This window comes from Salmo salar, chromosome ssa06, assembly GCF_905237065.1.
Source record: "Salmo salar chromosome ssa06, Ssal_v3.1, whole genome shotgun sequence".
NCBI classification, from domain to species: Eukaryota; Metazoa; Chordata; class Actinopteri; order Salmoniformes; family Salmonidae; genus Salmo; species Salmo salar.
Genome location: NC_059447.1, coordinates 91,607,059 through 91,622,142, shown reverse-complemented (window position 1 = coordinate 91,622,142; position 15,084 = coordinate 91,607,059). Strand labels below are relative to the sequence as shown.

The window sequence follows — 15,084 nt, the reverse complement described above, 5'->3', positions numbered from 1 at the left end:
TCTCAGCTTTCTCAGTTTAGTAATACTCTCTCAGCTCTCTCAGTTTACTAATACTCTCTCAGTTTAGTAATACTCTCTCAGCTTTCTCAGTTTAGTAATACTCTCTCAGCTCTCTCAGTTTAGTAATACTCTCTCAGCTTTCTCAGTTTAGTAATACTCTCTCAGCTCTCTCAGTTAAGTGATACTCTCTCAGCTTTCTCAGTTTACTAATACTCTCTCAGTTTAGTAATACTCTCTCAGTTTAGTAATACTCTCTGTTCAGTAATACTCTCTCAGTTTACTAATACTCTCTCAGTTCAGTAATACTCTATCAGTTTAGTAATACTCTCAGTTTAGTAATACTCTCTCAGTTTAGTAATACTCTCTCAGTTTAGTAATACTCTCTCAGTTTAGTAACACTCTCTCAGTTTAGTAATACTCTCTCAGTTTAGTAATACTCTCAGTTTAGTAATACTCTCTCAGTTTAGTAATACTCTCTCAGTTTAGTAACACTCTCTCAGTTTAGTAATACTCTCAGTTTAGTAATACTCTCTCAGTTTAGTAATACTCTCAGTTTAGTAATACAGTAATACTCTCTCAGTTTAGTAATACTCTCTCAGTTTAGTAATACTCTCTCAGCTCTCTCAGTTCAGTAATACTCTCTCAGTTTAGTAATACTCTCTCAGTTTAGTAACACAGTAATACTCTCTCAGCTTTCTCAGTTTACTAATACTCTCTCAGTTTAGTAATACTCTCTCAGTTTAGTAACACAGTAATACTCTCTCAGCTTTCTCAGTTTACTAATACTCTCTCAGTTTAGTAATACTCTCAGTTTAGTAATACTCTCTCAGTTTAGTAATACTCTCAGTTTAGTAATACTCTCTCAGTTTAGTAATACTCTCTCAGTTTAGTAATACTCTCTCAGTTTAGTAATACTCTCTCAGTTTAGTTATACTCTCTCAGCTCTCTCAGTTTAGTAACGCTCTCTCAGCTTTCTCAGTTTACTAATAGTAATACAGTTTCAATATCAGTTTGGGAATCTCTCCAGTTATTAAAGTTTGGTCATATTTGATTTATGGAATGGGCTTGTATTAGAATTAAAGAGGAGCAACTGAAACACCTTATGAACTAGACTACAGTTTCTTTCTTTGGACAGGGTTTGCACTTTTATAAGGCCAGGAAGCTTGCCCTGAGGCTTTAGAAACTATTCTACATTGACTCTTTGTTTAAAACTTTAGAATGACAAAATGGTCATGCAGTTTATGACAGTATTGTAATCAAACAGGCAGGGAGCAGGTCTCGAACCCTGGACCTTCTAGCCCGAAGTCCAGCGCGCTATTGACTGTGCCATAAAAGCTTGGTCAAGTAGCAAAGTCGATATCCGCGGCTATAAACCCGAGGTCGTTACAGTATTATTAGTCTACTGACTAATTTCTGCTAGGTGCTTAGATTTACCTGATTTATTGTGCATTTTTTGATTTTGCACTGCTTGCTTCAAAACATAATACGTTGTAAAAACGTAGTGGCAGATCGAGCATAGCAAACTAACGGAGAGCCCTACGGACACGGAGGAACGCTCCATGGCTTGTTCACTCAACGGCCCCGTATTTCACCAGCAAGCTAGACATATCTATTGAGTCAAAATAAATGTGGTAGCCAGCAGAAAGCTGCCTTTTTTAAAATCACAAATACACAACGACAAAAGTAAGGATTCATCACGGTGGTTCATGCAAGCTGAAGCTAAAATGACCTAGTTAGATGGCATGCTAAATAATACTGGGTAAACCATTGATATGCATTAGCAGCTAAGCTAACGTTAGCATTGGTAAGCTAGTGTTAAACCATTTTAACAAGCTTTAGCTGCTATATCTGTATTTAAGTAATATCATATAGATTACTTTATCGATATAACCCTTTAAAACCCGATAAAACTGCTCAGTATTCTATGTAGTCAGGATGGCCGAGCGGTCTAAGGCGCTGCGTTCAGGTCGCAGTCTCCCCTGGAGGCGTGGGTTCGAATCCCACTTCTGACATCAATTTTTTTCTTTCTTCCCGTTTCACCTAAAACTCGTTATAGTAAACATTTCCTTTTATACATAACCTATTAATGAAGCATAAACTCTAACCATACATGTAAAAGACACATTTTTAATTGAAAGTTTCAATTGATCTCTTATAGCCTGATTTGAAATTGCTGCTGATATAGATGCCTACTGCAACCACCACCATCCACCACAAAATTACCCTGTCCCCCCATTTGTGACCCTGTATTGTTTTAAATGGATCAAATTCACTTATATGTGTATTAAAGTAGTAAAAAGTTAAGTATTCGGTCCCATATTCATAGCATGCAATGATTACATCAAGCTTGTGACTACGAATTTGTTGGATGCATTTGCCTAACAGAAATGAATGGGAAATAATATATTGTGTCATTTTGGAGTACATTTTATTGTAAATAACAATAACAATATGTTTCTAAACACTTTCTCCCTCATCGTGTTGTTGTAATGGTGAGAGGTTAGAATGTCTTTTGGGAGTCTGGAACTTTCTCCCTCATCGTGTTGTTGTAAGGGTGAGAGGTTAGAATGTTTTGTGGGTATGGAACTTTGTCACTCATTTCCATTTCCGTTGTGATTGGCTCAGGAAAGCCCTCTCAGTGGACGTGGGTGGATGACATCATCACCAGTTCCTTTGACTCAACAGGGGTCTCCGCGTCCCGTGAGTCAGAGCAGCCCACACTCACACCCCAACCCACCCCACGCCGACCCTGACAAGCTACTTAAGACAGGAGGCAGATTTTTTTCTTGAGAGTTTGTTTGTGTTAAGGAGTGAGAGTGGGTGTGGGCAGCCCGGTGACGATCAAGCACTTGCTCTCCTCTTAGCAGAAACACACAGCCACCAGAAAGGAGCGGGACAGGGCTGGTCCTGCCGTCTACTAGCCCTTTCGTTCTGTGTTTTTTTTTATTTTTCTTCCTGCAGGTGCTGGAGGGGCTAGCAGTATGTAACGTTTACAGCAATGACTCAAAAGGTCATTTTCTTTTCTTTGTTCCGTGTTGTAATTATATTACTGTGTATGTGCCATTGTACCTTAGCTTAGTTGAATGCACTAACTGTAAGACGCTCTGGATAAGAGTGTCCACTATATGTCCAAAATGTAAATGTAAATGTAAATCTCTGTCAAGTCAGAGACTGACGTCCTCTATTGTAGATTCAGCAGCACATTACTGTAGCAGTAAAACCTGTATGCTAATCACATGTAGGTTAACTGACTTCTGTGATGCAAGGACTTGATTGGATGAGATTTGTCTACTTATTCAATTAGTTGAATAACTTATTCAGTTACTTAACTCTCAATGTTAGCCACCGTAAGGGTGACGTTTGTCTTTGAGTACTGTATATTCTATCTACTGTATATTCTATCTACTGTATATTCTACCTACTGTATATTCTATCTACTGCCTGCTGTATATTCTACCTACTGTATATTCTACCTACTGTATATTCTATCTACTGTAAATTCTATCTACTGCCTGCTGTATATTCTACCTACTGCATATTCTACCTACTGTATATTCTATCTACTGTATATTCTATCTACTTCCTGCTGTATATTCTACCTACTGTATATTCCACCTACTGTATATTCTATCTACTGTATATTCTTCCTACTGTATATTCTATCTACTGTATATTCTATCTACTGCCTACTGCATATTCTACCTACTGTATATTCTACCTGCTGCCTACTGTGTACTCTACCTACTGTATATTCTATCTACTGCCTACTGCATATTCTACCTACTGTATATTCTACCTGCTGCCTACTGCATATTCTACCTACTGTATATTCTACCTACTGCCTACTGTATATTCTACCTACTGTATATTCTATCTACTGCCTGCTGTATATTCTACCTACTGTATATTCTACCTACTGTATATTCTATCTACTGTAAATTCTATCTACTGCCTGCTGTATATTCTACCTACTGCATATTCTACCTACTGTATATTCTATCTACTGTATATTCTATCTACTTCCTGCTGTATATTCTACCTACTGTATATTCCACCTACTGTATATTCTATCTACTGTATATTCATCCTACTGTATATTCTATCTACTGTATATTCTATCTACTGCCTACTGCATATTCTACCTACTGTATATTCTACCTGCTGCCTACTGTGTACTCTACCTACTGTATATTCTATCTACTGCCTACTGCATATTCTACCTACTGTATATTCTACCTGCTGCCTACTGCATATTCTACCTACTGTATATTCTACCTACTGCCTACTGTATATTCTACCTACTGTATATTCTACCTACTGCCTACTGTATATTCTACCTACTGCCTACTGTATATTCTACCTACTGTATATTCTGTCTACTGCCTACTGTATATTCTACCTACTGCCTACTGTATATTCTACCTACTGTATATTCTGTCTACTGCCTACTGTTCATTCTACCTACTGTATATTCTACCTACTGTATATTCTGTCTACGGCCTGCTGTATATTCTACCTACTGTATATTCTGTCTACTGCCTACTGTATATTCTACCTACTGCCTACTATATATTCTACCTACTGTATATTCTGTCTACTGCCTACTGTATATTCTACCTACTATATATTCTAACTACTGTATATTCTACCTACTGCCTACTATATATTCAACCTACTGTATATTCTGTCTTCCTCCTACTGTATATTCTACCTACTATATATTCTAACTACTGTATATTCTACCTACTGCCTACTATATATTCTACCTACTATATATTCTATCTACTGTATATTGTATATACTGCCTACTATATATTCTTCCTACTATATATTCTAATTAATGTATATTGTATGTACTGCCTACTATATATTCTTCCTACTATATATTCTAACTAATGTATATTCTACGTACTGTATATTCTAACTACTGTATATTCTACCTACTGTATATTCTAACTACTGTATATTGCACCTACTGTCTACTGTATATTCTACCTACTGTATATTCTACCTACTGTATATTCTACCTACTCTATATTCTATCTACTGTATATTCCATCTGCTCTATATTCAACCTACTGCATATTATATCTACTGTATATTCTACCTACTGCCAACTGTGTACTCTACCTACTGTATATTCTACCTACTGCCTACTGTATACTCTACCTGCTGTATATTCTACCTACTGCTTACTGTATATTCTTCCTACTGAATATTCTACCTACTGCTTACTGTATATTCAACCTACTGTATACTCTACCTACTGCCTACTGTATATTCTACCTACTCTATATTCTACCTACTGCTTACTGTATATTCAACCTACTGTATACTCTACCTACTACCTACAGTATATTCAACCTACTGTATACTCTACCCACTGTATATTCTACATACTGCCTACTGTATATTCTACCTACTGCTTACTGTATATTCTACCTACTCTATATTCTACCTACTGCCTACTGTATATTCTACCTACTCTATATTCTACCTACTGCTTACTGTATATTCAACCTACTGTATACTCTACCCACTGTATATTCTACATACTGCCTACTGTATATTCTACCTACTGCTTACTGTATATACTACCCATTTGCATAGGCCTACTTGTATAATCAGAGATGGAGCGATGGAGAGCTCAGCCCTAGATGGACATCGATTCATATTTGCACCTCCGGCACCTGTTCGATCAGTAAGTACACTCCCTTTTCATACTGACTGAATCATCAGAAATCAAATATGGAAAGATTGAGAGCCCAGCCCTGTTTATTCATGACTAAAAGATCGATGGACATTCATTTTCATAGTTGTACCTCCATCACCTCCATCACCTGCTTGAAGCTTTTAGATCAGGCGTGTGTATGTACATGAATCATCAGAAATCAAAGATCAGGAGATCGAGGACCCATCCCATTATCACCATGACTAGAGCGTCCTTTCTAAGCATCCTGGTAATCCTCCCACCATGTCGTTGTTAAGCCCCGTATTTACAAAACCTGGTCACAGCCAATTTCCTACAGTTTCCTGTCAAACCATATTTAATACTTGTACATGGGGTGGTGAAGTTTATGTGAATATTTCCACAAAACCACTTCATATTTTGTGTGGCTCCATATCCCCAAAAGAGGGAGGGGACTCGAATGGTTTCTGATGAACAAATAATTGAGAGCTTCAAGTTCTTCAAGTTCCTCAGTGTCCACATCACTAAGGACCTATCAGGTGCCAAACACACCAACACAGTCGTGAAGACGGCACAACAACACCCTCTTCCCCCTCAGGAGGCTGAAAAGATTTGGCATGGGTCCTCAGATCCTCAAACAGTTATACAGCTGCACCATCGAGAGCATCTCGACTGGCTGCATCACTGCTTGTTTATGCGCTACAGGAGGTAGTGCGTTTGGCACAGTACATTACTGGGGCCGAGCTCCCTGCCATCCAGGACCTCTATACCAGGCGGTGTCAGAAGAAGGCCCTTAAAACTGGCAAAGACTCCAGCCACCCAAGTCACAGTCTGTTCTCTCTGCTACCGCATGGCAAGCGGTACCGGAGCGCCAAGTCTGGGACCAAAAGGCTCCTGAACAGCTTCTTCTCCAAAGCCGTAAGACTGTTGAACAGTTAATTAAACGGATAACCGGACATTCTGCTTTTCACCCCCTACCTACATGTACATAGTACTCTAATCAATCACCTCGGTGTAAATCACCTCAATCACTCACCCCAACTACCTCGTACCCCAGTACACTTACCTGTACTCCTTGTATATAACCTGTATATAGCCTCATTATTGCTTTTCTACTGTGGTACAATTTTTTATTTATCTATTTGTTCATTTTCTTACTTTTTAACTCCGCATTGTTGGGAAAGGTCTCGTAAGTAAGCATTTGATTTGGATTTGATATGTCTCTGTTGTGTTTAAAAACTAAAAACAAAAGCAGGCAGTCTGAAGTCTATATGAAGTCTATCTGAAGTCTATATGAAGTCTATATGAAGTCTATATGAAGTCTCTCTGAATTCTATATGAAGTCTCTCTGAAGTCTATATGAAGTCTCTCTGAAGTCTCTCTGAAGTCTATATGAAGTCTATATGAAGTCTCTCTGAAGTCTATATGAAGTCTCTCTGAAGTCTCTCTGAAGTCTCTCTGAATTCTATATGAAGTCTCTTGGAAGTCTCTCTGAATTCTATATGAAGTCTCTCTGAAGTCTCTCTGAATTCTATATGAAGTCTCTCTGAAGTCTCTCTGAAGTCTATATGAAGTCTCTCTGAAGTCTATACGAAGTCTCTCTGAAGTCTATATGAAGTCTCTCTGAAGTCTCTCTGAATTCTATATGAAGTCTCTCTGAAGTCTATACGAAGTCTCTCTGAAGTCTATATGAAGTCTATATGAAGTCTCTCTGAAGTCTCTCTGAATTCTATATGAAGTCTCTCTGAATTCTATATGAAGTCTCTCTGAATTCTATATGAAGTCTCTCTGAAGTCTCTCTGAATTCTATATGAAGTCTCTCTGAAGTCTCTCTGAAGTCTCTCTGAATTCTACATGAAGTCTCTCTGAAGTCTATATGAAGTCTCTCTGAAGTCTATATGAAGTCTGTCTGAAGTCTATATGAAGTCTATATGAAGTCTCTATGAAGTCTATATGAAGTATCTCTGAAGTCTATATGAAGTCTGTCTGAAGTCTATATGAAGTCTATATGAAGTCTCTATGAAGTCTATATGAAGTATCTCTGAAGTCTCTCTGAAGTATATATGAAGTCTCTCTGAAGTCTATATGAAGTATCTCTGAAGTCTCTCTGAAGTCTATATGAAGTCTCTCTGAACTCTCTCTGAAGTCTATATGAAGTCTGTATGAAGTCTCTCTGAAGTCTATATGAAGTTTCTCTGAACTCTCCGAAGTATCTCGAAAGTCTCTGAAGTCTATTTGAAGTCTCTCTGAAGTATCTTGCAAGTCTCTCTGAAGTCTATATGAAGTCTCTCTGAAGTCTCTGAAGTCTCTCTGAAGTCTCTTGGAAGTCTCTCTGAAGTCTCTCTGAAGTCTCTTGGAAGTCTCTCTGAAGTCTATATGAAGTCTCTCTGAAGTCTATAGGAAGTCTCTCTGAAGTCTCTCTGAAGTCTATAGGAAGTCTCTCTGAAGTCTCTCTGAAGTCTATAGGAAGTCTCTCTGAAGTCTCTCTGAAGTCTCTCTGAAGTCTATAGGAAGTCTCTCTGAAGTCTCTCTGAAGACGGCCTTATGATTTATGCCCATGATGACAATTATTTCACTTCCAATGCCCTCTCCTTCAGTTGTGCAATGTTGGTTGTCTAGCTCTAGATCAGTCTGAAACAGCATAACCCCACAGGTCCCCACGTGGACAGGGTTGGCTTCCCCTGATAATGCCTAGTCATGGACATCCATTGGCTCCCTGTGGCGTACCGTTGAAAACGTGCTAAGTTTGTCTCCCCCTGGGATTATGCAATGCTGAAGTCCTGGCCATGTGTCTGCCGAAAGCCTCAGCAGATTTGGTAGCGATCTGAGGGTTAGCGATTAGAGAGGCTTTCCGTTCTATCCTTAGCCTGGTCCTAACCCACGACAACCAGATTAGCAGGTAGCGGAAGAGACCTCACAGGGAGGGAGGAGAGAGAGAGCGTGGGGGGGAGAGAAAGAGAGAGGGGGAGAGAGAGAGAGAGAGAGAGAGAGAGAGAGAGAGAGAGAGAGAGAGAGAGAGAGAACCGATTAGCAGATAGCTGCCAGTAGAGGCCTCATGGGGAGGGAGGCATGAGGCTTCAGACTTGACACTTCCTTCTGTCCTCTGATCGCTTGGTATTACTCACAGTGTGCAGACTGATGGTTTGTTGTAATATTTGGAGTCTATATGTAGGGATCTGGTTGATCAGGTCGCCGTTGTGGTTTTTCAAGCAGTTTGGGTCTGTTATCTCCTGAGATTGGGATCATGAGTGTTGGAAGCGTGAGTATTATCATCTGCTGTATCTATACTGGTAATACTTGGGCCCAGAGTTTGCACCTGTCTTTTTCAAAAAGGGAATTAAACATTGAAGATAGAACAAAACATTTAAAGTAAATGTTAGGAGAAAAAACAAGATATTAGGGAAGGTGTGAATACAGATAGTTGTGTTGGTGTCTCAGTGTTAAATCCCTTACTAATACAGATAGTTGTGTTGGTGTCTCGGTGTTAAATCCCTTACTAATACAGATAGTTGTGTTGGTGTCTCGGTGTTAAATCCCTTACTAATACAGATAGTTGTGTTGGTGTCTCGGTGTTAAATCCCTTACTAATACAGATAGTTGTGTTGGTGTCTCGGTGTTAAATCCCTTACTAATACAGATAGTTGTGTTGGTGTCTCGGTGTTAAATCCCTTACTAATACAGAAAGTTGTGTTGGTGTCTCGGTGTTAAATCCCTTACTAATACAGATAGTTGTGTTGGTGTCTCGGTGTTAAATCCCTCACTAAAATACTAATATAAACTTTGTACCTGGTGCAAACGCTTGGTAGTGTAAATCTGGGGCTAAGGCTATCTGTTTGCACACAGCGATGACCTGTTATCTGCAGGGCAGCAAAGGTTAAAATTGTTGGGAGAAGAACTGAAAAGGTTGAGGGAATGGGCTCATTGGTCATTGGTTCAGTAAAAACCTAATGTTGCTATCAAATGAATAACTTTCTTGTTGAAGAAAATATATAGTATAAAATAAGTTTTAAAAAAATTAGCTAAATTGTAACTCTCTCTCTCTATCTGTGAAATCAATAGAACATATTAGATGCAGCCCCAATGCAACCTATTCTCTTTTCACTGGTTCCATGTATTTGATGTTCATTGCAGCCCAGGTAGTGGCAGGAAGCCTAGCGGATACCCAAGCTGACAAGGTGAACAAATGTGTGGATGTGCCCTCGATGTTGACAACATGGATGATCTGGTCTGGAGCAGGAAAGGAAAAGACCCGTGGTGAACTAGGGCCACAAATAGCACCCCCTTATTCCCTAAATAGTACACTACTTTGGACGAGAGCCCACATCATCATCGTTCGGCTGCAGGATAGTCGACCAGCCCTACAGTCTCTGGTCTAATTGTATTTTTATTTATTTTATTTATTTCACCTTTATTTAACCAGGTAGGCCAGTTGAGAACAAGTTCTCATTTACAACTGCGACCTGGTCAAGATAAAGCAAAGCAGTTTGACACATATAACAACACAGAGTTACACATGGAGTAAAACAAACATACAGTCAATAACACAGTAGAAAAATAAGTCTATATACAATGTGAGCAAATGAGGTGAGATAAGGGAGGTAAAGGCAATAAATAGGCCATGGTGGCAAAGTAAATACAATATAGCAAGTAAAACACTGGAATGGTAGATTTGACAGTAGATAAGTGTGCAAAGATGAAATAATGGGGTGCAAAGGAGCAAAATAAATAAATAAATAAATACAGTAGGGTAAGAGGTAGTTGTTTGGGTTATTTATAGATGGGCTATGTACAGGTGCAGTGATCTGAGAGCTGCTCTGACAGCTGGTGCTTAAAGCTAGTGAGGGAGATAAGTGTTTCCAGTTTCAGAGATTTTTGTAGTTCGTTCCAGTCATTGGCAGCAGAGACCTGGAAGGAGAGGTGGACAAAGGAGGAATTGGCTTTGGGGATGACCAGAGAGATATACCTGCTGGAACGCAGTACATAGTACAAAGTGCACTATATAGGGGATAGGGTACTATTTGTGTCACATACTACAATAGATAAGGCTGTCTTCATTCCTGACCTTTACCAGTTCGGAGGACGTTGTTTGTAATTTCCTCACCTCACTCCTCTGGGAGCCATGATCGGGAGCCATGATCGTCAGCCATGACATCTCAGGGGGCCAGATGAGATAACCAAGAATTATTTTGTTTTTGTTTTTCCTCGTCTTCATTAATGTGTTATCAAAGTCATCTTCAATCTAATAGCAGCTTAATAGAAAGGTAGGGGATGTATTCTAAATACCTAACTTAACTTTAAACAAGTGCAATGGAATGTTATTATCAGCAGCACCCCTGGAGGCCATTTTGAGTAAAAACGTTTTAATTTTTTTTTACTATGGATTGGTTGGGTACTTTACCGGATGTTCAAAGCAGTTGTAAAAGCAGGTGTGTGATGGATGGCAGCCATTTTGCGGCAGCCATTTTTACATCACATCAGTGATCACAGTGGAGAGGTGACTCTAGGTGGAGGTGACTGAGGTGACTGTTTTAAGAATGGCGGGAGCTTCCCTCATTCCAATTACACAACAGGGGTGAGAAGCCACAGGATACTAGATTGTGAACAATTAAGGAAAAGGTATTTTAAGCCGAACCAGGTGTAAGTAGGGTCTTCCCTGTGGCTCAGTTGGTAGAGCATGGTGTGTGCAATGCCAGCCTTGTGGGTTTGATTCCCATGGGGGGCCAGTACAGAAAATAAAAATTAAAAAGACATGTATGAAATGTATGTCTTCACTACTGTAAGTTGCTCTGGATAAGAGCATCTGCCAAAATGTAAGTTTGTATATCTACTCTGAGTGGACCAAACATTAGGAATGCTGTCCTAATATTGAGTTGCACCCCCTTTTGCCCTCAGAACAGCCTCAATTCATCAGGACATGGACTTCAAGGTGTCCACAGGGATTGCTGGTCCATGTTGACTCCAATGCTTCCCACAGCTATGTCAAGTTGGGTGGATGTCCTTTGGGTGGTGAACAATTCCTGATACAAATGGGAAACTGTTGAGTGTGAAAAACCCGGCAGCATTGCAGTTCTTAACACACTCAAACCGTTGTGCCTGGCACTTACTACCATTACTCCGTTCAAAGGCACTTAAATATTTTGTCTGTCCTATTCGCCCTCTGAATGACACACATACACAATCCATGTCTCAATTGTCTCAAGGCTTGAAAATCCTTCTTTAACCTGTTTCCTCCCCTTCATCTACAATGATTGAAGTGGATTTAATGGACAAGGTTTGTTTTCTGTCAGATTACGGCGTCTGTATTGATCTTCTGTCTCCTTCACTGTACTGAATGAGTTCTACAGGAGACAACCAGTCTGTCTCTTCGCTGTACTGAATGAGTTCTACAGGAGACAACCAGTCTGTATCTTCGCTGTACTGAATGAGTTCTACAGGAGACAACCAGTCTGTCTCTTCGCTGTACTGAATGAGTTCTACAGGAGACAACCAGTCTGTATCTTCACTGTACTGAATGAGTTCTACAGGAGACAACCAGTCTGTATCTTCACTGTACTGAATGAGTTCTACAGGAGACAACCAGTCTGTATCTTCACTGTACTGAATGAGTTCTACAGGAGACAACCAGTCTGTATCTTCACTGTACTGAATGAGTTCTACAGGAGACAACCAGTCTGTATCTTCGCTGTACTGAATGAGTTCTACAGGAGACAACCAGTCTGTATCTTCGCTGTACTGAATGAGTTCTACAGGAGACAACCAGTCTGTCTCTTCGCTGTACTGAATGAGTTCTACAGGAGACAACCAGTCTGTATCTTCGCTGTACTGAATGAGTTCTACAGGAGACAACCAGTCTGTATCTTCGCTGTACTGAATGAGTTCTACAGGAGACAACCAGTCTGTCTCTTCGCTGTACTGAATGAGTTCTACAGGAGACAACCAGTCTGTCTCTTCGCTGTACTGAGTGAGTTCTACAGGAGACAACCAGTCTGTAGCTTCACTGTACTGAATGAGTTCTACAGGAGACAACCAGTCTGTATCTTCACTGTACTGAATGAGTTCTACAGGAGACAACCAGTCTGTATCTTCGCTGTACTGAATGAGTTCTACAGGAGACAACCAGTCTGTATCTTCACTGTACTGAATGAGTTCTACAGGAGACAACCAGTCTGTATCTTCACTGTACTGAATGAGTTCTACAGGAGACAACCAGTCTGTCTCTTCGCTGTACTGAATGAGTTCTACAGGAGACAACCAGTCTGTATCTTCGCTGTACTGAATGAGTTCTACAGGAGACAACCAGTCTGTCTCTTCGCTGTACTGAATGAGTTCTACAGGAGACAACCAGTCTGTATCTTCACTGTACTGAATGAGTTCTACAGGAGACAACCAGTCTGTATCTTCACTGTACTGAATGAGTTCTACAGGAGACAACCAGTCTGTATCTTCACTGTACTGAATGAGTTCTACAGGACACAACCAGTCTGTATCTTCACTGTACTGAATGAGTTCTACAGGAGACAACCAGTCTGTATCTTCGCTGTACTGAATGAGTTCTACAGGAGACAACCAGTCTGTATCTTCGCTGTACTGAATGAGTTCTACAGGAGACAACCAGTCTGTCTCTTCGCTGTACTGAATGAGTTCTACAGGAGACAACCAGTCTGTATCTTCGCTGTACTGAATGAGTTCTACAGGAGACAACCAGTCTGTATCTTCGCTGTACTGAATGAGTTCTACAGGAGACAACCAGTCTGTCTCTTCGCTGTACTGAATGAGTTCTACAGGAGACAACCAGTCTGTCTCTTCGCTGTACTGAGTGAGTTCTACAGGAGACAACCAGTCTGTAGCTTCACTGTACTGAATGAGTTCTACAGGAGACAACCAGTCTGTATCTTCACTGTACTGAATGAGTTCTACAGGAGACAACCAGTCTGTATCTTCGCTGTACTGAATGAGTTCTACAGGAGACAACCAGTCTGTATCTTCACTGTACTGAATGAGTTCTACAGGAGACAACCAGTCTGTATCTTCACTGTACTGAATGAGTTCTACAGGAGACAACCAGTCTGTCTCTTCGCTGTACTGAATGAGTTCTACAGGAGACAACCAGTCTGTATCTTCGCTGTACTGAATGAGTTCTACAGGAGACAACCAGTCTGTCTCTTCGCTGTACTGAATGAGTTCTACAGGAGACAACCAGTCTGTATCTTCACTGTACTGAATGAGTTCTACAGGAGACAACCAGTCTGTATCTTCACTGTACTGAATGAGTTCTACAGGAGACAACCAGTCTGTATCTTCACTGTACTGAATGAGTTCTACAGGAGACAACCAGTCTGTATCTTCGCTGTACTGAATGAGTTCTACAGGAGACAACCAGTCTGTATCTTCGCTGTACTGAATGAGTTCTACAGGAGACAACCAGTCTGTATCTTCGCTGTACTGAATGAGTTCTACAGGAGACAACCAGTCTGTCTCTTCGCTGTACTGAATGAGTTCTACAGGAGACAACCAGTCTGTATCTTCGCTGTACTGAATGAGTTCTACAGGAGACAACCAGTCTGTATCTTCGCTGTACTGAATGAGTTCTACAGGAGACAACCAGTCTGTCTCTTCGCTGTACTGAATGAGTTCTACAGGAGACAACCAGTCTGTCTCTTCGCTGTACTGAGTGAGTTCTACAGGAGACAACCAGTCTGTAGCTTCACTGTACTGAATGAGTTCTACAGGAGACAACCAGTCTGTATCTTCACTGTACTGAATGAGTTCTACAGGAGACAACCAGTCTGTATCTTCGCTGTACTGAATGAGTTCTACAGGAGACAACCAGTCTGTATCTTCACTGTACTGAATGAGTTCTACAGGAGACAACCAGTCTGTATCTTCACTGTACTGAATGAGTTCTACAGGAGACAACCAGTCTGTCTCTTCGCTGTACTGAATGAGTTCTACAGGAGACAACCAGTCTGTATCTTCACTGTACTGAATGAGTTCTACAGGAGACAACCAGTCTGTATCTTCGCTGTACTGAATGAGTTCTACAGGAGACAACCAGTCTGTCTCTTCGCTGTACTGAATGAGTTCTACAGGAGACAACCAGTCTGTCTCTTCGCTGTACTGAATGAGTTCTACAGGAGACAACCAGTCTGTAGCTTCACTGTACTGAATGAGTTCTACAGGAGACAACCAGTCTGTATCTTCACTGTACTGAATGAGTTCTACAGGAGACAACCAGTCTGTATCTTCGCTGTACTGAATGAGTTCTACAGGAGACAACCAGTCTGTATCTTCACTGTACTGAATGAGTTCTACAGGAGACAACCAGTCTGTCTCTTCACTATTACTGAATGAGTTCTACAGGAGACAACCAGTCTGTATCTTCACTGTACTGAATG

General features: G+C 40.4%; 1 protein-coding gene and 1 non-coding gene across 2 annotated transcripts in view; both read left to right on the top strand.

Moving 5' to 3' along the window:
• The first annotated feature begins 1,929 nt into the window (after positions 1-1,929).
• On the top strand, positions 1,930-2,012 carry trnal-cag (transfer RNA leucine (anticodon CAG)). Its single transcript has one exon. It is a non-coding gene; the product is annotated as a tRNA-Leu (tRNA).
• A 6,751-nt stretch (positions 2,013-8,763) lies between these two features.
• The window catches only part of LOC106608337 (retinitis pigmentosa 1-like 1 protein), a 28,549-nt gene continuing 22,228 nt past the window's right edge, over positions 8,764-15,084 (top strand). Inside the window, exon 1 of the mRNA XM_045719540.1 lies at positions 8,764-8,948. The gene's annotated coding sequence lies outside the window, so the exon portion shown is untranslated. The remainder of the gene's footprint in view (positions 8,949-15,084) is intronic.